The 25,233-nt window shown below is 40.4% G+C and overlaps 1 long non-coding RNA gene across 1 annotated transcript in view; it reads right to left on the reverse strand.

The window, feature by feature from the left end:
- LOC117356563 overlaps positions 1–25,233 on the reverse strand; it is a 70,634-nt gene that overhangs the window by 39,689 nt on the left and 5,712 nt on the right. The window contains exon 2 of the long non-coding RNA XR_004538669.1: positions 7,601–7,683. This is a non-coding gene — a long non-coding RNA (uncharacterized LOC117356563). The remainder of the gene's footprint in view (positions 1–7,600; positions 7,684–25,233) is intronic.

Here is a 25,233-nt window from a genome sequence, read left to right on the forward strand (position 1 = left end):
CCGCTCCAACTGCACTGGACAAAGATAAAAAGGCAAACATGTTTCTAATCCTTGTCACACCACCCAACAAGATGAAGGAGTGTGTTATACCCCCACCTGACCCATCAACTCCCACAACAGTGGCGACTCAGCAAACCCATCATCTGAGCCTTATCAATTCTCATTCAAGCAATGTGAAAGACGTGCACTCCAGTAAATAGGAAGCTTCCAATGGCCACCCATTTTTGTCCAAGAAATTGCCCACACATATATGTGGGGACATGCACACTTTATCTATTAACCTTGTAATCTCCCTGGGAATGCCCAGGCCAATTCTTGTGTAAACCACCTAAAACTGAAAGGTAATGGCGGGATAGAAGATACCACTTTAATGTAATGTAATATTATTTACTTTAGGCAATGTACAGTCATCTTGCCTGTCCAGTTGTTAACATGAAGGTGATTAGGATGTCATATCTGTTAAGGCCCAAAGTTAAGGCCGAGGATATTGCTGGATGCCTGGTTTGTCACCCTGTCAGATGGTGCCTGAAGTCATAAAGAGCACTGCAGAAATTATAACTGACGAAATAGTCTATACAACAGGCTAAAGGTCAAAGAAATGCTTTTGCTGTCACAGATGTACAAAAGGAAAGAAGTGAGCTGTATTGATAACTGCCAATCAGGTTTTATTGGATGAATGTTAGTAGACTGATCAAGCTAAACAGTTGAAACTATTGTAAAGTAATTGCATTTTCTTTGGGAGCAGCAAGCACCTGTTTTTCCCCTTTGTTGAATAGCATTACTATGATAATGGATTGCTATCCCTTTACCCATTCGTTTATGTCAGTCCTGCTAGTCTTCGGTTTATTTCCCTTAGTTTTTAGCACCATTTTGTTGATATGTTTTATATTGTAAACCGCCTAGAAGTATGATAGGCAGTATATCAAATTTTTAATAAACTTGAAACTTGGAAGATGCTAGGACTTGAAGTATTTTGTTCCTTCCTGTCTCCCCAACAAATATACTCAAGGATTTTGGACATATTTAACCCTGTTCTTCCCCATCCCCAGATAAACAGGAACCCTTGTGCCTCTACGTAAAGTTTATTAGTGAGCCTGAACTAAAGATATGTGAAAGAACTTTATTTTATATTGTTTTATTTATATCATGTTAGCTTCCCACAACTGTAGGTTATAATAGGCATCTCAAAGACCTGGTGGAAGGAGGATAATCAATGGGACACTGTGTTACCTGGGTACAAATTATATCACAAGGATAGAGTAGATCAAATTGGAGGGGGGATTGCGTTATATGTTAAAGAGTGAATTGAATCAAATAATATAAACATTCTGCATAACATAGATAGCAGTGTGGAATCTTTATGGATAGAAATTCCATGTGTGAAGGGAAGGAATATAAAGGTAGGGTTATACTACCGTACCCCGGGACAAGATGAGCAGACAGATGATGCTATTTTAGATTTGGTTCTTAGTGGAATGCAAGGCATAGAACAGGAGTTAACTGCGTTGGATCCGTTGGGAAACAAGAGCTGTCAGGGTTAAAAGGTGAAGTGAATGAAGCTATTAGAGCCAAAAAAAACATCATTTAAAGAATGGAAAAAGGATCTGAATGAAGAAAATAAGAAGAGACACAAGCACTGGCAAGTTAGATGCAAAGCATTGATAAAGATAGTTAAGAAAGAATATGAAGAGAAACTTGCAAAAGAGGCATAAACTCATAACAATTTTTTTAGGTAGCAGAAAACCTGTGAGGGAATCTGTGGGACCATTGGATGATCAAGAAGCAAAAGGGGCACTCAGGGTAGATAAGGCCAAAGCGGACACTGAATTAATTATTTGCTTAGGTCTTTATGGAGGAAAATGTAAGAGATCTACCTGAAGCGGAAATGGTTTTCAAGGTGATGATGCAGAGGAACTGAAAGAAATCTCTGTGAATCTGGAAGATGTACTAAGCCAAATCGAGAAATTTAAAAGTGATACATCACCTGAAATGGATTATATATATCTCAGGGTACTAAAATAACTCAAACATGAAATTGCTGACTTGCTGTTAGTGATCTGTAACCTGTCAATAAAATTGTCTGTAGTACCTGAAGATTGAAGGGTGGCCAATGTTACACCAATTTTTTAAAAGGGCTCCAGGAGAGATCTGGGAAATTACAGCCTCACTTCAGTGCCAGGCAAAATGGTGGAAACAATTATAAAAAATAAAATTGTGGAACACATAGACAAACATGATTTAATTAGATGGAGTCAGCATGGGTTCAACCGAGGGAGATCCTGCCTCACCAATTAGCTTGACTTCTTTGAAGGTGTGAATAAACATGTGGATAAAGGTGAGCTGGTTGAAGTAGTGTAGCTAGAATTTCAGAAAGCTTTTGATAAAGTTCCTCATGAAAGGATCCTGAGAAAATTAAAGAGTCATGGGATATGTGGCAAAGATCAGTTGTGGATTAGGAATTGGTTATTGGATAGAAAATAGAGGGTAGGATTAAATGGTCATTTTTTTCAATGGAGGAGAGTAAATAGTGGAGTGCCACTGGGCTCTGTACTGGGACCGGTGCTATTTAACTTATTTATAAATGATCTGGAAATTGGAATGAAAAGTGAGGTGATTAAATTTGCAGATGACACTAAACTGATCAAAGTTGTTAAAATGCATGCAGATTGTGAAAAATTGCAGGTGGACTTTAGGACATTGGAAGACTGGGCATCCAAGTAGCAGATGAAATTTAACGTGGACAAATGCAAAGTGATGCACATTGGCAAGAATAACCCGAATCACAGTTACTGAATGCCAGAGTCCACCTTGGGGTTAGCGCCCAAGAAAAGGATCTGGGTGTCATCGTAGACAATACCATGAAACCTTCTGCCCAATGTGCGGCGGTGGTGGCCAAAAAAGCAAACAGGATGCTAGGAAATATTTAAAAATGGATGGTTAACAAAACTAAGAATGTTATATTGCCCCTGTATCGCTCCATGGTGCAACCTCATCTGGAGTATTACGTTCAATTCTGGTCTCCTTATCTCAAGAAAGATATAGTGGAGCTTGAAATATTCAAAGAAGAGCAACCAAGATGATAAAGGGGATGGAACTCCTCTTGTATGAGGAAAGACTAAAAAGGTTAGGGCTCTTCAGCTTGTAAAAGAGATGGCTGAGGGGAGATATGATTGAAGTCTACAAAATCCTGAGTGGAGTAGAATGGGTACAAGTGGATCGATTTTTCACTCCATCAAAAATTACAAAGACTAAGGGACACGCGATGAAGTTACAGGGAAATACTTTTAAAACCAATTGGAGGAATTTTTTTTTTCACTCAGAGAATAGTTAAGCTCTGGAACGCATTGCCAGAGGTTGTGGTAAGAGCGGATAGTGTAGCTGGTTTTAAGAAAGGTATGGACAATTTCCTGGACAAAAAGTCCATAGTCTGTTATTGAGAAAGACATGGGGGAAGCCACTGTTTGCCCTGGATCGGTAGTATGGAATATTTCTACTCTTTGGGTTTGGGCCAGGTATTAGTGATCTGATTTAGCCACCGTGAGAACGGGTTATTGGTCTTGATGGATTATTGGTCTGACCCAGTAAGGCTATTCTTATGTTCTTGTGCTGAGTTCTTTCCTGAAACCTTGCCTTTTCTTTTTCCTCTATTCCCATTGATTCCTATAAATAAAGGATACTTACAGTAAATTTGGCATAACTAACAACTCTGCTATGAGTAGTGGACAGGAATTGCTAGGGGCTGTAGCGTATTTTTGGTTAGTGAGTCCTGAGGTGCAAGGGAAAGAATGCCTCTTTAAGGTCCTAGCCAGGAAAGTGTACTCACCTCTTTCCCACTCACTTCCAAAAATAACAGTTACTACAGCTGTTCTTGTTAAAAAATGTGATTTATTGGGTGAATAAAATGAATTGATCTATTGCTTCACTAGATAACAAGGAAACAAAATTCAAATACTGAAAACACTGTGCTACAGCTGGAACATATCATTCACAATTCTCTCCCCACAGTATCTGGATCGTTAGATACAGATTCTCGGCTCCTTTTGTGCAATTCTTTAGCATGGGGGGTGTTTGAGGTAGAGAGTAGGTGTGCTGATTAGCGTGTGATTGGAGTAAGAGCTCCTACTGCCTAGAAAACAGGTTGTGATAAGGGCTCATGCGCTAACGGCCACACACTAATTTGGAAATTAGTGAGAGGCCATTTATTCCGAGAATGGAAAATGCAGCTATTTTATAGCTATGTTAAAAGTGGTCTCAGAATGTGGGAAAGCACTTTTTAGTGCAGTTTAGTAAAAGGACCCCTTTATGTTATCAGAAAACATAGGGCTCCTTTTACTAAGAAGCGCTAGGGCTTTAACGCATGGAATAGTGTGTGCTACATTGCCGCATATGCTAGACCTTAATGCGTAGTATGTGGTAATTTCCTGCGTGCACTAAAAACACTAGCATATAGTAACATGGCAACAGATAAAGATCTGAATGGTCCATCCAGTCTGCCCAACCTTACCCTCTCTTTAAATGGCCAATTTAATTTAAATTTTTCTTCTTCTTAGCTATTTCTGGGCCAGAACCCAAAGCTCTGCCCGGTACTGTGCTTAGGTTCCATCTTCTGAAGTCTCCATCAAAGTTCACTCCAGCCCATCTAAACCATCCCAGTCATCGAAGCCATCCCCAGCCCATCCTCAACCAAATGGCCATATATGGGAAACAGACTATGCAAGTCTGCCCAGTACTGGCCTTAGTTCTTCAGTATATACCATTATTTTCTGACTCGAGATCCTTTGTGTTTCATCCAGGAAGTCTTGTGAAACATTTGATTATCCCTGCAGGACGACTAAGTCTAGGTCGGCCCACATCCCACCCAAATACCGCCCTAACCACTCCTCCAAATACACCCCTTTTTGCTCTGGGCTCACAGCAGCATTCAAAGGCCTAAAAAGTCCCTGGATACGTCTAAAAATTTGGTTTGATTAATTATCGGCACTTGGACAACCTGTCTTTTAGGTCATCCAAATGCCGACTTGGCATATTTTTAGATGTGTTTAAGTTTTGATTATGAGCCCCTTGCTCTTCAGAAATAAACCCTGATTCTTTAGCATCATTATCAAAGCATGACTCTACAGCACCAGGCCAATCTTCAACAGTAGCCATCTCTCCATCATCTTTATCATCCAAATAATATTACCATGATGTCACATCACAAACGCCTCTTCTGGTATGCAAGACATTGATTGAATGAAAGTAAGTTTTCTTTTCCTATGTTTTCTTTCTATTTAAACTATTTTAAGGACTGTTTCTTTAATGTTTTTCTCAGACTGTATATTGCACATACATACACATAGATTCTCTCTCATACAATATGTTATGATTCTTATCAGCTGATCTCCATACAATTGCAGTACCAGTAAACATAGAAAGGTAAAATATGCATTATACTTTGACAGGCATTCGACTAACTGCCATTAGGCTTAGAACCATATGTATGCATGTTCCGACTTACATACAAATCCGACTTAAGAACTGCTTTTAAAACATAACTTGTTTATAACCCGGAGACTGCTTGTACATTTGCATAATGTTTTGTTTTTTCTTGGTTGATTCATAATTTGTCCTCCTTCAACCTTGACACATTCACAAACTCTTCAACGCCACTGAGTTGTTGGCTGAATGAATTCTGAGGTTTCATTAATTAAGAGCTGTTTTGTAAGCTCTATTCTGCCACTGGCAATTGTCAGTGGCAGAATAAAATAGGCAAAGATAAACTTAAGCTCCCCCGTCCTTGATAAAGTCATGCAAAATGCGTCAGCAAGGGGACTAACCTGCTAAAAAACTAAGGGCTCCTTTTACGAAGGCGCGTTAGGGCCTTAACGCGCGGAATAGCATGCGTTAAAATGCTGCGTGCACTAGCCGCTACCGCCTCCTCATGAGCAGATGGTAGTTTTTTGGCTAGCGCGCGCTAATCCAGTGCGTACACTAAAAATGCTAGCCCACCGTCGTAAAAGGAGCCTTAAGTTATTTAACTTATTGAACATAACTAAAGAAAAAATATATTTATGAAAATTTGTTAATAATGCTATACCGGAAATTATGAAGAATAAAACCCCATTACGTTAAATTACTCAGGTGGAGATCTGAGCTCCTTTATGGTATTAGCACTTTTGGCTATCTTGTATATAAAAAAAGATTTAAAATAAGATAGTTAGTCTAGCCCTATTGTAGTGGATGTTTTGTTTCCCAACACCACCAGACATTACTAGTTTTGCAATCTTAGAATTCATTTCCTTAAATGATCAATTGCCTTCACCTTCTGTGTACCACATCAAACTCTTCTGGGAATGATATTAGACCAAATTAAATGAGTTTTCAAAAATTGACTTGAAATCTATAACATACTGTCTTCATCTGCATTCCGATGTCCACACCCATAACAATACATAAATCATTACTCCCAAAATGTAAACAGCATAATATGAGGCTGAGCAAGTCAATGCCTCACTTGTAATAAAGAAGACAATGATTGTTCCCATAATAACATATCCCAAAGGACTAAACAATTAATCCCCGAACCATCATAGTTAACTCCTTAGCACAATAGTCTTCACTAATTTTTAAGTCAAGGCTGTTTTGAGTCCAAAAAGGCTAAAGGAGGACTGACAAATATCTTCCTACTTGGGGTCAATAACACTTCTCAACATTCATTCCTACTAGAACACCTGGTCTTGGTCACACATACAGAACACAAATAAACCCTAGGCAAATATAGGACCACAACTAAGGGCTCCTTTTACAAAGCCATGGTAACGATTGTCCTGCAGCAAATGAGCATGAAACAAAACTGCTTTTGCATCTGATTCAGCTAATAAAAGACAAAAATCTGACCCTGTCTCTCCAAATAAGAAATTGGGAGAAAAAAAATGGTGTTTATGCATTCTTCGCAAATGACTAAAATGTAGAAATGGTAAAAGTCAAAATACACTCATTTATACAAATATTAGAGGAAAAAGCTTCAAAAGTCCCAATGGGCACAGCATTATAACTGAATTGCAAACACTAAGCAGGACTAGTTTCTATCATGGGCAAAAAACCTCCAAATCAAACAGAACAATCTTTAGTTCAAGGGAAGTCAATTTCAAACAGCCTCTATACAAATTATCTATGAAGCAATTTAAGCAAGCACTTATCTTGTAATTCCCGACGGAGACCCGTTTCACCTATGGCTTTGTCAGGGAATGTAAAGTGCTGTATTTTACCTATTCACTGGGTGAAACATAGCACTTTATATTTATCATATACGTATAGCACTTGTGTTTATTGCATACATATAGGGCTCCTTTTATGAAGGTGCGCTAGCGGTTTTATCGCATGCACCAGATTAGCACACCCTATAGCGCACGCTAGCCAAAAATCTACCGCCTGCTCAAAAGGAGGCGGTAGCGGCTAGCACACGCGGCAATTTAGCGCGCACTATTCCACGCGTTAAGGCCCTAGCGCACCTTCGTAAAAGGAGCCTATAGTGTCAGTAATATGAGCCAAGTATCCAGGTGCACAATGGAACAGAGAGTTGACGATGACACGAGAGATTACGATAGAGAAGTGAACCCACCTGAACATCACTTTGACGCGCTGAAGTGATGGGGTCTCCATTGCAAGATATTTCAGTTGTTATCAGACATTGCTAGACGGCATCTTCAAATGAATGTGAGAGACACTTCAGCGTATTCAAAGCTCAACACATAATTATGTCACAACGCAGTAGCATGTATCCTGAAATTGTTGAGGATATTTCAATCATGCCATAGGGGTACAAAAAAATAAGCTGATCAAGTGATTTTGGAACAGAGACTGGCTCAGGCAGACAGTACATGTTATAGTCTTTGTTATTGCAGTCGCAGTCACACGACACACAACTTAGATGTAGTAGTGGTGTGAACATTACAATTGTGATGCGTGACTTTCTGCCATTTAAGAATAAATGGAAACGGCATACAGTAATCATAAAAAATAAATAAAAATAAAACATTTAGCAAGAGGCCTATATTCGTAAATTGTAGCCTTATCTGCTGACACTGCGCCTGGAGTCGGGAAAATGCACCATGGATCATAGATATGGATCAAAGGTATGATGGGTCTGATGGGTCATGGGTCACAAAAGATGGCCCACTGTCAGCTGTGATCAAAAGTGTCAATCTAATGTGCACAGACATTACTCTTCACAGGACCCACAAATCTGAAAATCATCTAAATAGTATATAATTTTATCATTACCATATTCCATTTTTACTAGCCAATGAATAAAATTAGAAAATTAATATTCAAACTGGGAACAGGCTTCTGAACACCCCATGGACATTTGTCAAAGAAAAAAACTTGTTCTGAAACTTAAAACCTAATAAATAAAATAATTCAGGATGCATAGGTAACAATCTAAAACAGTGGTTTCTGACCTTTATCAGGTAAAAGGCTGCAGTGTGAAAACAAGATAGCTCTGAGGTCCACCAAAGGATTTCAAGCTTATCTACTGTATATCTATATCTATAGACAGATATCTATATCTATATCAGAAAGCTTTCTGAGCACATCAAACAGTGCTAGAAAAACCAGACAAGGTATAACCTCTTTCTTTATTCTTAAGCCAATCAAAACAAATTACAAAGAACTGCAGTTGGATTTAAACCAGCAATACTGGGTTCTTTGCCCTGGATCTCAGTCAGCTGCTCTATTCAATAAGGGTCAGATTTAGTAAATAGTGGACCAGTCCTGTTTGAAGGGCACACCAAGAAGAGTGCTCTTTATAGAATAGCAATAGTCACTGAATTCCATGCCCAGCTTTTGGCACAAGGACTTACACCAGCTAGAACCATGTGTACTCATAAATCCTGGTGTAGATGTTGGACATGCATTTGTGACAACACTGATGATAGGCTGTACGTTTAATCTTGGGAGTGAAACACAATCTGTCTCTCTTCAACCTCTGTCCCAAGAATCCTCCTCAATATGTACTATTTATTCATCTTTCACTTCAGATATAATTAATCATTACTAATGGACCTCAGAACCACCCACCTCCATCCGTTATTAGTGAAATTCTAAACGGGGAGTTATTGAGTGTATATCTCCTCACTTGTCCAGGTTTTAGTATCTTTTGTAAAAGTTTGTTAATCTTTTCAATTTTTAAATGTTTAAGTATGTACTTATCTTTTCAATAATACAGCGGTAGGACCCGACATGTTTCGCTTCCGCTTCGTCAGGGATCCATGCTATGAAAAAATATAACTCATATCAGTAAAGTCGTACAATACTGTTATTATCCTACTGTGAAATCAACTTGCACTTATACTTTATATCCCTTACTCACCATAACCGTTAGCATCCACCCCGCTCTAAAGTTAATCTGTAAGATGGTGGCGGCGTCTCTGCTAACCCTATTTAAAGAGCTTGTTACATGAGACCAACCCCCTTGCATGCTCTACTACATATTTAAATCCCAACCAGAGTCTGAATTTAAAGGGGAACACTCCAAAACCAAACCTGGATAAATCAATACAATGTTGACCACTCAATTTCCATGTTTAAACCCATCGGTTCCACCGTATTAAGCCTCCAACAGTAGGATAATAACAGTATTATACGACTTTACTGATATGAGTTATATTTTTTCATAGCATGGATACCCGACGAAGCGGAAGCGAAACATGTCGGGTCCTACCGCTGTATTATTGAAAAGATAAGAACATACTTAAACATTTAAAAATTGAAAAGATTAACAAACTTTTACAAAAGATACTAAAACCTGGACCAGTGAGGAGATATACACTCAATAACTCTCCGTTTAGAATTTCACTAATAACGGATGGAGGTGGGTGGTTCTGAGGTCCATTAGTAATGATTAATTATATCTGAAGTGAAAGATGAATAAATAGGACATGCATTTGTGGCATTCTATAATGCTTTGCATAGTTTTCCAGAATGTCTCTGACTCGTCCATACCCCTCCCATTGGACTGCCCCTTTCCAGTTACATATGGATACACTTAGGTGGAAAATTCTATAAATTGTGTCTAAAAAGATAGGCACCTATAATATAGGATTCTATCTCTTGTCAATCACACTTAAGTGCCTATTACAGAATTGCATCTAACTTAAAACTTAGGTGCCTGTAATGTAGGCCAGGTTGTTAAAGGCCTACATTAAGGGGAGTGTGTGGCGCAGTGGTTAAAGCTACAGCCTCAGCACCCTGGGGTTGTGGGTTCAAACCCACGCTGTTCCTTGTGACCCTGGGCAAGTCACTTAATCCCCCCATTGCCCCGGGTACATTAGATAGATTGTGAGCCTGCTGGGACAGACAGGGAATAATGCTTGAGTACCTGAATAAATTCATGTAAAACCGTTCTGAACTCCCCTGGGAGAACGGTATAGAAAAATTGAATATATAAATAAAAAATAAAAAAAATTATAGGCACCTAAATCCTTTAGCGAATCATACCTAGAGGCACCTCAGTCCTTCTCTATCCCTAAACATTCCTACTTTGTAGTTAGGAACCACTAGGCGCCATGCAATAGGTGCTTATCTTTGTAGAATCACACTTAAGAATATAGGTGCCTATCTCCCAATTAATTAATTTTTTTTTCAATTATGAGCTTGTTAAATTAAGTTAGGTGTCTATCTTTAGGTGCCTTTCATAGAAATTTTCCCCCATAGGTGGGACGTTCAAAATACTGAAAGGCATCGATAAAATAGAGAAGGAAAATAAATTATTTACATTGTCCAACGTGTCACGGACAAGAGGACATGGTTTGAAGCTAAGGGGGGACAAGTCCAGGACAAATGTCAGGAAGTTCTGCTTCACACAGCGAGTGGTGGACGCCTGGAATGCTCTCCCAAAGGAGGCTATTAATGAATCCACTGTGTTAGGATTCATAGGCAAATTAGATGCGCATCTCCTTACGAGAGGCATAGAGGGTTATGGGTGACTAAAACTACATCAGGTATATACCGGATAGGGCCTCCGCGTGTGCGGATAGCCGGACTAGATGGACCATGGGTCTGATCCGGAGATGGCAGTTCTTATGTTCTTATGTTCTTATATTATAACTGGGCACATATTTCCTCACTGATCTGCTGTTTCTGTCCCATTTTGGCACCTTGCATCCATTAATATGCATTTCCACACCAAAAGCTGGGTACATTACATTACATTCTGACTTATAGTCTGTCAAAGCCCTTACGAGTTCATGGCAGATAACAATATATTTCAATTGCCTGGGCATTTATTTTGGACCAGCGGTTGAAAAAACAATGACATACAATGTCACATACATGTGTGATCACATAAACAAGGTGACAACACGCTGGTTGCCTCTTAGGCTGTCATGGTGGGGAAGAATAGACACAATCAAGATGATAATTATGCCTGTAATTAATTATATCCTTAGTATGCTGCGTATCTTATTAGAAAGATCAATATATCATAAGATGTAAAGTTTACTTACAAAGTTTCTATGGAACAATAAACCTCCTAAGATAAGTCTAAAAAAACTAAAGTGTGATATGGATTGGGGAGGTGATAACTTTCCTGGTTTTTACAAATATCATCTGGCCTTTATCCTTAGGCAAAGTTCAAAATGGATATTGATGGAATCACAAACATTATTGCCTGCTTGGATTAAGTATGAGGAAATAGTATTCAAGACACCATTATGGCTGATACCATTTATCTGGGTAGGAATCTGGTGATCACTGCTACTAAATCTGCTTTTCAAGAACTGGAAAAAACTGTCAATCTTAAATGGAATGAAAATCCTGGGCTCCAATATGGAACAATCCAATATATAAAATACAAGGGTCGATTATAGATTGGAAGATTTGGAAAACAGCTGGTATTTGGTAAATCAGACAGTAAATGTATCAACATGATTGGATACTATTTTTGGATCTTGTAGAAATATATGGGCTACCTGAACAGTAATATTATAGGTGGATCCAACTTCTACACTGTATTAAATCAGCTCGCCCTCAAATCAAAATACAAAAGGAGCAACCGGATTGTATATCACTTTGTTCTTCATTATCAAACTGTAAAGGCGCAAGTGTGTGGAGTTAAATGTATGTAAGATACCCAAGGGAATTCAGGGAACTTGGCAGTCTCAATGGGACCTAATATGGAAATCAACAACCACTTCATTACATTCAGCAGGTTTAATGCAATCTTCATTCTTCTTAATGCTTAAGGCGCTACGGATCCCGATTAAATTATCAAAAATAGATACTGCCAAGGGAAAATTCTATTGGTCTTGTCAGGATGCAATTGGTACAATGGAACATATGCTTTTTAAATGTACTTATGTGGCTTCTTATTGGAGTAAAGTTTAGTCAACAATTTCAACATTGCTTTCTATATCAGAACCATTAACTTACCAGATCCAGTTTCAAGTTTCAAGTTTATTAGGTTTTTATATACCGCCTATCAAGATGATCTAATCTTGGGGAGTTTCGGGTTAAAATCTACATTAAATTCTTATAAAACACAATAATTATAAAACTTAATAATGATAACAATGAAACAATTTTCTAAATTGGAATATAATATATGGTGGAACATGTTATGTATGTATAGTAAGTATGAAAAAATGTATGCAATCAAGTGTGATAGTCTGAAAAAATTTAGGAAAGTATGAGATTGCTTACTTAATTTCAAAGAATAAATGTTATTATATTTAGTTTGGATTATATGTTGCAACACCCAATGACATATCTTTTTCTAGTATTCCCCCTCTTTTATGAATTCATAGCAAGGGTTTTAGTGCCAGCAGCAGCGATAACTACTCTGAAGCTCATGAGCATCGGAGCAGTTTCTGCCACTGCTGGCACTAAAACCCATACTATGCATTCATAAAAGAGGGGGATTGTGTTATTATTTTCTTTTGTTTGTGATGTCCTTAAATTGTTTTTATAAAAACTGTATATTAATAGAAATATCACTCCAAATTAAAGGAGCCTGATTTTTTTTAAAAACCTTCCATTGAAAAAATAGTCTAATTGTCTTTGGTGAGGGAAATTGAAGATAAAATTGTTTCCATACAGCATGACTTGGGGCCTCTTCTATTAAAATGCGCTAGCAGTTTTCTAGTGCGGGGAGCCACGCTGCATGGCCCGCGCTGCTCCTGATGCTCATAGAGTTCCTATGAGCATCAGGAGCAGCGCAGGCCATTCAGCTCGGCTCTCTGCGCTAAAAACTGCTAGCGCAGTTTAATAGAAGAGGGATTTGGTCTCCCTGATAATACGAGGATTCGCGGAAATGTTTTCACCCCAACCAAGAAGAGAATGATGTGGAGCCATGAAACTTACAAGTTACTTTACACTTTTCTTGATACTTTTCATTTCATATCATTGAAATGAAAAGTGTCAAGAAAAGTGTGGAATAACATACGTTTCATGGCTCTCTGTTATTCTCTTCTTGGTTGGTTTCAGCAGCCCCTCTTAATGATATCAATTCACCTAAGTAATGTTTTACCTGGTCTTATAGAATATTAAAAATTGTAATGCAAAACTTGAAAGAAATCTATGCAATTACTGGTGACAAGTGCAATTTAATAAAATATTAAATCTATCATATTTAGAAATAGAAATATGTGCCCTAACTGCCGTATTCTGTATGGTTTGTAATATTTTCAAAAATACTTTAATGCAACCTGGATAAACAGTATTACAGTAATCTATCGGTGAAAGAATGAGCAATTGAACCACAAGCGCAAAATCTGACACCAAAATATTTCCAAACCACTCATAATTTCCTTAGAAGAAAAAAAAAAAGATTTTTTTTTTTTTGCTAACCAAACCCCCTTCCCCCTTTTACTTAACCACAATAGTGGTTATTAGCACAGGGAGCCACGCTGAATGCTCCATGCTGCCCCCCAACTTTCATAGGAACTCTATGAGCATCAGGAGCAGCGTGAAGCATTCAGGGCTGCTCCCTCCGCTAATAACTGCTATCACAGTTTAGTAAAAGGGGTAGGGGTAAATTAACTTCATGTTTCATACTTAATGTATTATCTAATTCAGTGGTTCCCAAACCCTGTCCTGGGGGACCCCCAGCCAGTCGGGTTTTCAAGATATCCCTAATGAATATGCATGAGAGAGATTAGCATATAATGGAAGCGACAGGTATGTAAATCTCTCTCATGCATATTCATTAGGGATATCTTGAAAACCCGACTGGCTGGGGGTCCCCCAGGTCAGGGTTTGGGAACCACTGATCTAATTGAATGCCCAAAACTCTAGTTTGCATATCAAAAGTATAGTTGCTTTGACCAAAAAAATGGAGCCATTTCCATCTAAAATTTATACACTGAATTCCATGTTCTTATTATATGAGTACTTGAGTTCTCTAACTTATAAAAGTCCATAACTTTCTGCCAAAATAAAGTTTGATCTATTTTACCTCTTGACTACCCTTCTTGTTTCATTTCATTATTATAGGTTGAACATCTTTCTTTCCAATTACCGTATTTTCACGTAGATAACACGCACCCGTGTAAAACGCGCACACGGGTATAGCGCGCGAAAAACACAAATTTATGTACAGAAATTTTTATATACCGCGCACACCCGTATACCGCGCATGCTGCCCGACTCTCCTTTCGCCTGCCCCGACTCTCCTCTGGAGACCCCGACTCTCTTTTCGCCCGCCCCGACTCTCCTTTCCCCCTTGAAGTCCTGTCCCTACCCTGAAAGCCTGATGCCCCCCCGACATCCGATTCACCCCCCCCGCAGGACCGCTCGCACCCCCACCCCGAAGGACCGCTTTCATGCACCCGCACCCCCACCCTGAAGGACCGTTCGCACCCCCACCCCGAAGGAGCGCTCGCACTCCCACCCCGAAGGACCGCTCGCACCCCCACCCGAAGGACCGCTCGCACCCCCACAGCCTCCCCCCCTCCCCCATGGAGAAGCTGTCTACCTTGTTTCCGGATGCCAGCGAGCCCAGCTGTTTCCTCTGCCGGCGGTCCCGCCCCTTCTCTGAGCCCTGCTGCGCTGCTTTTTCTTCCGTCAGAGAAAGGGTGGGACCGCCTGAAGAGGAAGCAGCACAGCACAGGGCTCTGAGAAGGGGCAGGACCACCGGCAGAGGAAGCAGCTGGGCTGGCATCCGGAAACAAGGTAGGCAGCTTCTCCATGGGGGAGGGGGGAGGCTGTGGGGGTGCGAGCGGTCCTTCGGGTGGGGGTGCGAGTGGTCCTTCAGGGTGGGAGTGCGAGCACTCCTTCCAGGTGATGAATCGGGCGTTGGGGGGGGGGAAACTATGTAAAAAAAATTTTGTACAACGCGCTCACGCGTATAACACGCAAGGGTATACACGGTTTGTAAAAACCACGTATAACGCGCGCGTTATATGCGAGAAAATACGGTAATTGTAAAATTTAACATACAATGATCTGACTGTACGATCTTATCCCAGTCATTGGATAAAAATATTTATTCAACCTGAAAAGTGCCTAACTGAGGACTTCTTTTACAAAGCCGCGGTAACTGATCTGACACCCATAGGGATTTAATTGGTACTGGAGTGTTTGCCACACAGCAGCTACTGCCGTGGCTTTGTAAAAGGGGTGGGGGGGGGAATTAGTGCTTAGAATTTCCCTGTAAGCTACTCCTCAGCTATCCACAGAAACAAAACTATCTGAAAATATATCAAATTAAAATTACCACAGAAAAATACTACTTTAAAACAAAAAAATATTGTCTTGCACACACAAACAGAATGCTGCCCAAATTCTTGCTGCTCAAGTCAAAACCTCAGCTTATCAATTACCAGCTTCCTTTACCGTACTGTGGGGGCTGGTAAGGTGAGATTCCAGACCCACGTTAGTCAACCCCAGTTAATTCTAGGGCTTTATTCTTTTGCTCCTAAATTGGCTTCTTTAAAAATTTACAAATCCTAAAATTATGTTCAAAATTCCATTAAACGTTTACATTTAGGAGTATAAAAGTGGGTGGCAATGGGGGATGGATTTAGAGGCAAAGCAAGGAAATTAGGAGCTTAGGGCTCCTTTTATCAAGGTGCGGTAGGCGGTTAATGTGCGGAATACTGCGCATTCAACCGCCTGCTGCGCTAGTCACTAACACCTCCATTGATAAGATTTTTGACTTGCCGTGGGGGTTAGTGCGTGATGAAATGTCCGACGCGCTAACCCCCGTAGCGCACCTTGATAAAAGGAGCCCTTAGTATTTATTTTCTGCACTAGCCTCCCCCTTTTACAAAACCATGCAAGAGGGAGGAAGGAGGCCTAAGACTCCTCCCCGGTGCATCCGAGAATGCACCGAGAAGGTGAAGGCCCGCCATTTTCCAGTGGCAGGCCTGCCGGCCAGAAGGTGTATTCCTCCTTCCAGCTGACCCTTCTGTTTGTAAGGTATGGGGGGAGTTGGGGGTGATGGTCTCCCCTTAGGGGGATTGCCGAGTGTGTGGAGGGGTTCAGTGAGTGAAGGGGTGGTCACTGGGTGGAGGAGGTGTTTAGGAGGGAGTGTTCTGGCAGGAGAGAGTGGGCATCCCTTCTGCCTATCGTAGTTGGGTGGGTGATGTTTCAGGGGGTTCTGGCAGCAGGAATTGGGCACTTCTCCTGCTGGGGGATGTCTTGGATGTTGATGTTTGGGGGGGTGGCAGGAGGGAGTGGGCATCCCTTCTGCTGCCTGACATTGCAGGAGTAGATTCGCTGCTATGGCTGCTCTGCTGATCGCAACAGGGAGTTCCTTGCCGTGATCAGTTTAGTAGCCTACCTTTAGCTGGCCTATATTTCAGACACCTGTCAAGGCCCTAGGGAGATGCCTAGGACTGCTTAAGCTTGCCTAAGGCTATGTCTGGGTGTAACTAAGCCCATGTCCAGCCTTGGGTGAGTTTAAGCTTCCCTAGGCACCTCCTTACACCTGTGATAGACACCTACAGTGTAGGTGGCCTGCCTCAAGATTTTTACAGAAAATGTGCACCCAATTAACTGGTTAGACAGGATGCCTACCGCCTCCTACATTTATAGAATATGCCCCTTAGCTTTCTCAGTTCAGTGCCCAGAACTGTGGAACTCCCTTCCCATAATGACGGCTTCAAACATCCCTGAATAAATTCAAGTCAGATCTCAAAATCTTTTATTTTTTAATTCAAAGACGCTTATTCCTAAGCACTTTATTAGTTGTGTTTTATGCCTTTTCAGCATGTCAGATGTGGGTCCTGAAGATATTATGGCTCCCACTTATGTTCTTTACCTTACCATCTTTCCTATATTGTATTTAGTTTACCCTCTTACCCTCACTATCACATCCTTGTGTCTACCTATTCCCTAACCTGTAATTAGATTGGGAGCTACCCAGAAGGTTTGCCCATTGGGCAAGATAGAAAATCCTTAATAAACTTGGAAACTTGAAAGAGAGAATGAATAGGTTGTTTTTTCATTTTCTAAAAGTGATTTTAACCCCCCCCCCAAAAAAAAAAAAAAAATAAAAAATTCCTTCACTTAATGTATCATTAAACTCTGGAATTCATTGTCTGAGAATGTAGTAAAAGCAGTTAGCTTGGCTGGGTTTAAAAAATATTTGGATAATTTCCTAAAAGGAAACTCCATGAGATTGACTTAAGAACATAAGCAGTGCCTCTGCTGGGTCAGACCAGAGGTCTATCATGCCCAGCAGTCCTGCTTACGAGGGGGTGCTGAAAAGTTCTCATCCCAACTGACCAACTTCCAAAATTCTGAGCGTTATTTTGCCACTGTAGCTGAAAAGCGTGATCTTGTTTCGTTCAGTGCCAATTTGCAGAAATGAAGCTCTATGTTTTTACATTGTTTCAGATCATTGACTGAAACTTAACCACGTCATTCTCTTCCTGATTGGGCTGAGAAATTTTAAACACCCCCCTCCTATACCAATTTCACTAGTTAAGTCTAATATTATTGTTGATGAATATTGCAATGACTTTAACATTGGTTATGTCATCTGCACAAATTAGCAATTTATTTTCTCCTGGGTGCTTTTATGAGTAATAGTCACTGCTTCTATCACAATAGGAATGAGAGAGTGTTTATTTTTGCTTTGTACTGCTGAATATGGGAAATGTGTAAAAGACAATTCTCCTTAGGGCAAGACTTAATTCCTTCCCTATCTCTGTCTCTCATGCACATGTATCTCCAATAATTTCATTGAATGTACTGTATCCACTCAAATACTATAATCAAGATGTGTACAAATTACATTTGAAGCAGTATGCTATTTGCAAATTCAGCTGCTTCTTCCATATAGCGAATTAATTTTTATTCTGCCTCTTTTTTTTTCAAAACACATTGAATCATTATATAAAAGTGAATTCACCTACAAATATTAAAAAAGCTTCTATATGCATAAATCCTATGTATACAACAAAATATGTCAATTTGTGGCCAAGTACTATACCAAGTATCATATTCTTTATGTGTGCACATCAGAAGTTTCTTTTTTGTAACTATTATTCTAACTGATAATCACCTCTTGGCATTTGGACCCTCTCCAATTTCTACAATAATAATTAATCCATACTGCTTGATTAATGGAATAACCCCTACAATCTGTTTGAGGTCTGCAACATTGATAAACGAACATGCAAAGGGTGCTGAAAGTTCTCAGACCAACCAAGAAGAGAATGGCATTGATATGGTTCAATCGATGACCTGAAACAATGTCAAAAACATAGAATTTCATGTCTGCAAATTGGCACTTAATGAAATAGGATAACACTCTTTTCAGCTACAGTGGCAAAATAATGCTCAGAATTGAGAAAGTTGTTTGGGTGAGCTGAGAACTTTTCAGCACCGCCCCTCATATACCACTATGGGTTCTCATATACCACTATGGGTTTTGCTTCATTAATTTTATTTTGAAGGTCAGATTATTTTGTTGATTTCGCTTTGGGGATTGTTGTGTTCCTTTTTGAGCACACTACCAAGACTCTTCTCCACACTCTCTTCATATCATACTTTTGATGACTGATTGTCACAAATCTTCCACTAGGGGCTCCTTTTACTAAGGTGCGCTAGTATTTTTAGCGTGCGCTAAAGATTAGCGTGCTATAACCACGCGCTAAACAAAAAATACTAACACAAGCTCTATGGAGGCGTTAGCGTTTAACGCGTGCGGTATTGTAGCGCACGCTAAGTGCGTGCTAAAACCACTAGCACACCTTAGTAAAAGGAGCCCTAAATCATCCCCCCTTCAATCTGTTCAACCATTCTGCTTCACGATTTATCTTCCACCAGAGTCACTAATCGTTTAATTCCTCTCTTCAAGTCACTTCATTGGCTCCCTGTGTGTTTCCATGTACATTTCAAACTCCCATTATTGACTTATAAGTGCATTCATTCCACAGTTCCTCAGTATTTCTCGGTTCCTCACTGGGAACTCCTTTTATCAGGCAAGTCACTCTTATCTATACCCTTCTCCTCCATCACCAACTCCAGACTTATTCTTCCAAACTTGTTGTGATGTACGGCTGGAATAGACTTCAGATCCAGGCGAAAAGTTCACTTTTTGAGGTTGCTTTTAATTCTTCACCTCTTACCTGTTTGATACCCATGTTGTTTTGAGAATTCCTAAAGTAAATTTAACTTCCTACTCCCTTGTTTTTTGCTGATTGTCTATCTTGAATAGATTGTAACCATGGCATGGCCACAGGTGGGCCTGGGTAGTCTGGGGCCCACCCACGTTGGGCTCAGGCCCACCCATAATTGGCATTCCCTTTATGTGGATGGCAGAGATTCCTAAGCTCTGCCAACTGAAGACCTCCTTCTGTATGGAACTCTGCAACCTAGGCAATCAGTGACTGTCTCCAAGCCACTTCGGGCCCCCTGCCTCTTCCCCCCCCCATGCATGCTCAGTTTTTGTGCACGCACACATGTGCAAAACTGAGCATATGGCAATGCAGGAACAATGCTGCTGGCTTGAGTTCTGGCTGAGAGGAGGTCTTCTGTTGGCATAGACTGGGAATCCCTATCAACTCCCCCCATCAACTCAAGTATTTCTATTTTTAGTTTGGGGGACCGCAGAGGGAGGTGGAGGTGGAGGGGACAAGAAGAGCAGAGGAGTAATAAGTTTTATAAGTAGCAGCAATAGTAATATTGTTTTGTATAATTATGTTTTGGGAAATAATGCATACCATTTATAGAATGCGTAAACTATTAAAAAATAGAGCACGATACTTCTGTAATGAAATGAAATAAACCAAATTCCATTTCAGTTTTTTTCAGCATTTTAGTATGAAGCAAAAAGAAACAAGACAGCTTTGTTTATTGGGTTGTTTTTTGTTGTTTTTTTTCATTTAATTTCAAAACAAAATGCATGTCAAGTGTTTGTTGTATTACCTTCATTCAATGATTGGCTTTTGGTGTGTTCAGGTCAAAAGCTTTTGCTTTGTTTAGCTTTCCATGTTGATTACAGATTTTTTTTTTTATTTTATTGAGATTTTAATACAGCATTTTTTAAAAAAAGTTCTTTATTCATTTTTAAAACTACAGTTGTGCTCAATAATTAGTACATTTACATTGAATATTAAATTAGAGCACAATAAATTTACAAAAAATTTAATAAGAACATAAGAACATAAGCAGTGCCTCTGTCGGGTCAGACCACAGGTCCATCCTGCACAGCAGTCCGCTCCCGCGGTGGCCCAAAAACAGGTCAAGACCTGTCTGAATCATCAGAAGGGGCTCCCCTGCCACCTTGGTTTCCCATTTAAGTCCTGCCTTCCTATCGAAGTCCTAGCCCTCCGGTCTACACATGCACGACAAGGTTGGTTTACTCATTTCCTGGTTAACTTCCTACACCCGTGTTACATCCCAGCTCCTCCCTCAGTATCCCACGATCCCTCTATCCCTCAGGAATCCATCCAATCCCTGCTTGAATCCCTGTACCGTACTCTGCCTGGTCACTTCCTCCGGTAGCGCATTCCAAGTGTCCACGACCCTTTGGGTGAAAAAAAACTTCCTTGCATTTGTTTTGAACCTGTCTCCCTTCAGTTTCTCAGAATGCCCCCTCGTATTTGCTGTCCCCTTCAGTCTGAAGAATCTGTCCCTATCCACCCTCTCTATGCCCCTCATGATCTTGAAGGTCTCTATCATATCTCCCCTGAGTCTCCTTTTCTCCAGAGAGAAGAGCCCCAAATTTATTTCCCCCCACCCAATTAATCAATCAATCAATAAATACCTATAAACAACCTAAACATATCTCTTAATTCCATTCCAAAAAACGTAACCCCCCAAGCCCCCCCCCCCAGATGTGTATGTTTTAAAAAGATCATCAAAGAAGGTCAGTCCTTACAATATTTAGTTAATGGTTCCCAAACATCCATAAATTTCCTGTAATTTTCCTGCTGAATGGCCATGGACCGTATTATTGACAATGTAAGAAAAACAACATTTTGGTGTTACCCTGTCATTTCAGGTTAAAAATGGGGCAAAACAACAAGGGAAATTGTGTTAAATATTTTCCATGTCATTTCAAATGAATACACATCCTTAGCATGCAACATTTGTGTTCATACAGAGCATCAATGCCAGACCAGCACCCATTCCCCTGCATATTTCCCCTGCTATAATGTTATAACTGAGTGTATGCACAGAAACATACATTTTTAGAAAATTATGGGCTCCTTTTATCAAGGTGCGCTACGGGGGTTAGTGCGTCGGACATTTCATCACGCGCTAACCCCTGCGGCACACCAAAAAACTAATGCCTCATCAATGGAGGCATTAGCGACTAGCGCGGCAGGTGGTTGAACGCGTGGTATTCTGCGTGTTAACCGCCTACCGCAGCTTGATAAAAGGAGCCCTATATATAAGAAAAATCTATAAAACATTCACAACAAACAAATATGCCAAATTCCTTTAATATTTATATATTATGAATATATTTTTATATATTTATATTATATGAATAATACCTCATATATTCATATATAATATGCAAAGCTAACTGATTTCACCTCATTCTCTAGCAACAAATTCCAGAGTTTAATCACACATTTTGTGAAGAAATATTTCTCCGGTCTGTTTTAAGTTCAATCTGTTTATTAGGTATTTCAAATATGCAAAAACATTACAATTATCAGGAAATGTCAAAACCCCTCCTCAATGTAACTCATACAAATCATAAAAGAAAAAATTAAAGTGCATCACATTGTTAATGAGAAAATTACAATTTTTGTGTGGCTAGAAAATTGTACTCCGGTCTGTTTTAAATCTACTACTTAGTAGGTTCATTAAGTGCCTCCTAGACCTAGTATTTTTGGAAACAGTAAACAAGTGATTCACACCTACCCTTTCCACTTCACTCAGTATTTTATAGACCTCTATCATATCACCCCTGAGCCGTCTCTTCTCCAAGCTGAAGAGCCCTAGCCGCTCTAGCTTTTCCTTATAGGGAAGTTGTCCCATTCCTTTTATCATTTTTGTTGCCCTTCTCTGTAGCTTTTCTAATTCCGCTTGTTCAAATTATTGGTAGGATCATAGACTCAGTAGCCTACCAGTACTGCTGTGCGTGCCTTCAATCACTTTTCTAAATTCCTGGCTAAAACAATCATTTGGATGTCACTTATGCCTGCCTCAGAGCAATAAGCTAAGAGGGGAAGTGAGATCAATCGTCCCCCTCACTGCACCGAGACTCCTTCTTTTTAAAAAGCCTTTTACTTCGATGGGAAGCCACGCCACCTTCTTTCCCTGAGCCAGCCTTAAGGGCTGCCGAGCAGATGGGCCCCGCCAAAGGGCCCTTTGTGCAGACCAAGTAGACCTAGACCTATACCATGCCAGAACCCCTCCACAAAAACCCCAGACAGCCAAACACACCAAGCCCTATCACTGCTATCACACTTATACTTCCCAAAATGGCTTTCCATATCCCTGTTATCACAGGACAGGGCCGCTATAAAGATCTGACAAACCGCTATCAGATGAGTCAAACACCTGCCAAAACTCCCAACCTCATTAAAATCCTAACAAATACAGAACCACCAAAAGCAAACATCATCGTAGCAGCCTTAATAAATGCCAGATCTGTAAACGGCAAAGACCTCATCCTATTAGATGCTAAAACAGACAACAGATGGGACCTCCTATTAGAAACTGAAACATGGCTGAAGGACAACGACGGGGGCCTCCCTAGGTTCCCTATTCCCTCAGGGTTACCAAGCACTGGCATGTTCCCATCCCAATAAAAAAGGGGGTGGAATGGCAGCCATCACAAAATCCAAGTTGAACCCACGACTCATAAATTATATCTCACTAGAAGGCCTGGATGGCCTCATTCTCTTACTAGGCCACAACAGTAAAACCATATTCATATTAATCTACAGAGCCCCCTCCTCCCCAATGTCGGTGCTTGATGAACTATTAACTTTGATATGCAACCTTTCGGTCAACTACAAATAAATTATCATCCTAGGAGACTTTAACTTTGCAGAATACCCAGAAATCACCGGTGCACCAAGGGAATTCACAAAGACACTGTCTGACCTCGATTTCATCCAACAAGTCCATTCCCCTACTCACTCCTCCGGCAACACTCTAGACTTGATCTTCATCTCAAAAGGCCTGCTACTCGACAGCAAACCAACCTCGCTGACTAACTTTCAGGTCCCCTAGACTGACCACCACATAATCTCATTCAACATATACACTAAGACCAAACACTGTATCACACAAAACAACCACACTCGTCCCAAAGTCAGTCAACCTTCATGATTTATCGATTGCCATCTCCTCATTGAACCTAAACACAGGCCCCACATCCAATTTACTAGAGGAAAAGGCACAGGTGTGGCACTCTGGCATAAAGTCACTGTATGAAAAATTAGCTAAATTCAAAGCAGTCAAAACAAACACAAGATCTTTCTCATCACCCTGGTTCACAGAAAATCTGAGAGAACGAAAATGGAAAGTCAGGAAAGCTGAAAAAACTTGGTGCAAAACACGCAGCGCTGTGCATAAAGCTACGTGGAAAACCCTCTTGAAAGAATACAAACTAGCGACACTCGAAACAAAAAAGGCACACTTCACAAACCTAATATCCAAGATCCCAAGCAGATCAAAGGCCATCTTTTCACTGTCCAAAAACCTGTTCTCCTCCTCCCAAGGATCATACCACAACCCAAAAACAAGCTTAGACAGTGAATTCCTCTCAAACCTCTTCCACAACAAGATATCCAAGATACGAGAAACCCTAGACTTAGAAGCCAAAGCCCTGCCAAACATCCCAAAAACTACACAACACAACAACCCATGCAAGTTAGATACTCTAAATGGCTTCAAACCAATATCCTTTGATGACCTTAAAGGTACAATAGTCTCCCTACACCCCACAACCTCAAACCTGGACCCGTGCCCATCTACCACACTGCTAGCTACCAATGACTCATTCCTGAACTCCATTTTACCCCTAATTAACGAGTCCCTACAATTGGTCATAATACCTCAGAGCTGGAAATCTGCCGTAGTAAGACCACTCCTGAAAAAAACCATGGATCCGGAAAATCCAAGCAGCTATAGACCAATCTCAAACCTCCCATTTTTCTCAAAAGTACTAAAAAAGATAGTACTCACACAACTGCGAGACTTCATGGAAACCAACATCACCCTCTCCAATTGCCAATCAAGATTCAGGAAGTACCACAGCACAGAAATAGTACTTCTAGACATTGTAGATGACAGCTGGAAAATCCTCGATGAGGGTAAAGACACATTACTGGTACTACTAGACCTGAGTGCTGCCTTCAATACTATTGATCACTCATTTCTCCTATCCAGACTACACTCCATCAGAATCCGTGATGTCGCACTGGCATGGTTCTCCTCCTTCTTAAAAGAAAGATCTCAGAAAGTACTACTAGGACCCTCCTTATCAGAACCAAAACCTCTCTGCTACGGAGTTCCCCAGGGTGCATTGCTATCCTCACTCCTCTTCAACCTGTATGTCAAACTAGTACACGACATCGCAGAAAAATATCAAATCAAGATCTACTCTTATGCAGACAACATACAGCTCTACCTCCCCCTAGGTCAACATCAAGATGCACAAATGGAAAAACTTTGTTGCTCCCTAACTGAAATAAAGAACTGGATGACTGCACACAAACTACAGCTCAACACATCAAAAACCGAACTTCTCTGAATACACAAGGATTTCTGCCCATACCCCCACCCATCCCTATCCTGGAGAAATGACATCCTTACAGCCAAAGACAACGT

Source organism: Geotrypetes seraphini, chromosome 3, assembly GCF_902459505.1.
Source record: "Geotrypetes seraphini chromosome 3, aGeoSer1.1, whole genome shotgun sequence".
NCBI lineage: Eukaryota > Metazoa > Chordata > Amphibia > Gymnophiona > Dermophiidae > Geotrypetes > Geotrypetes seraphini.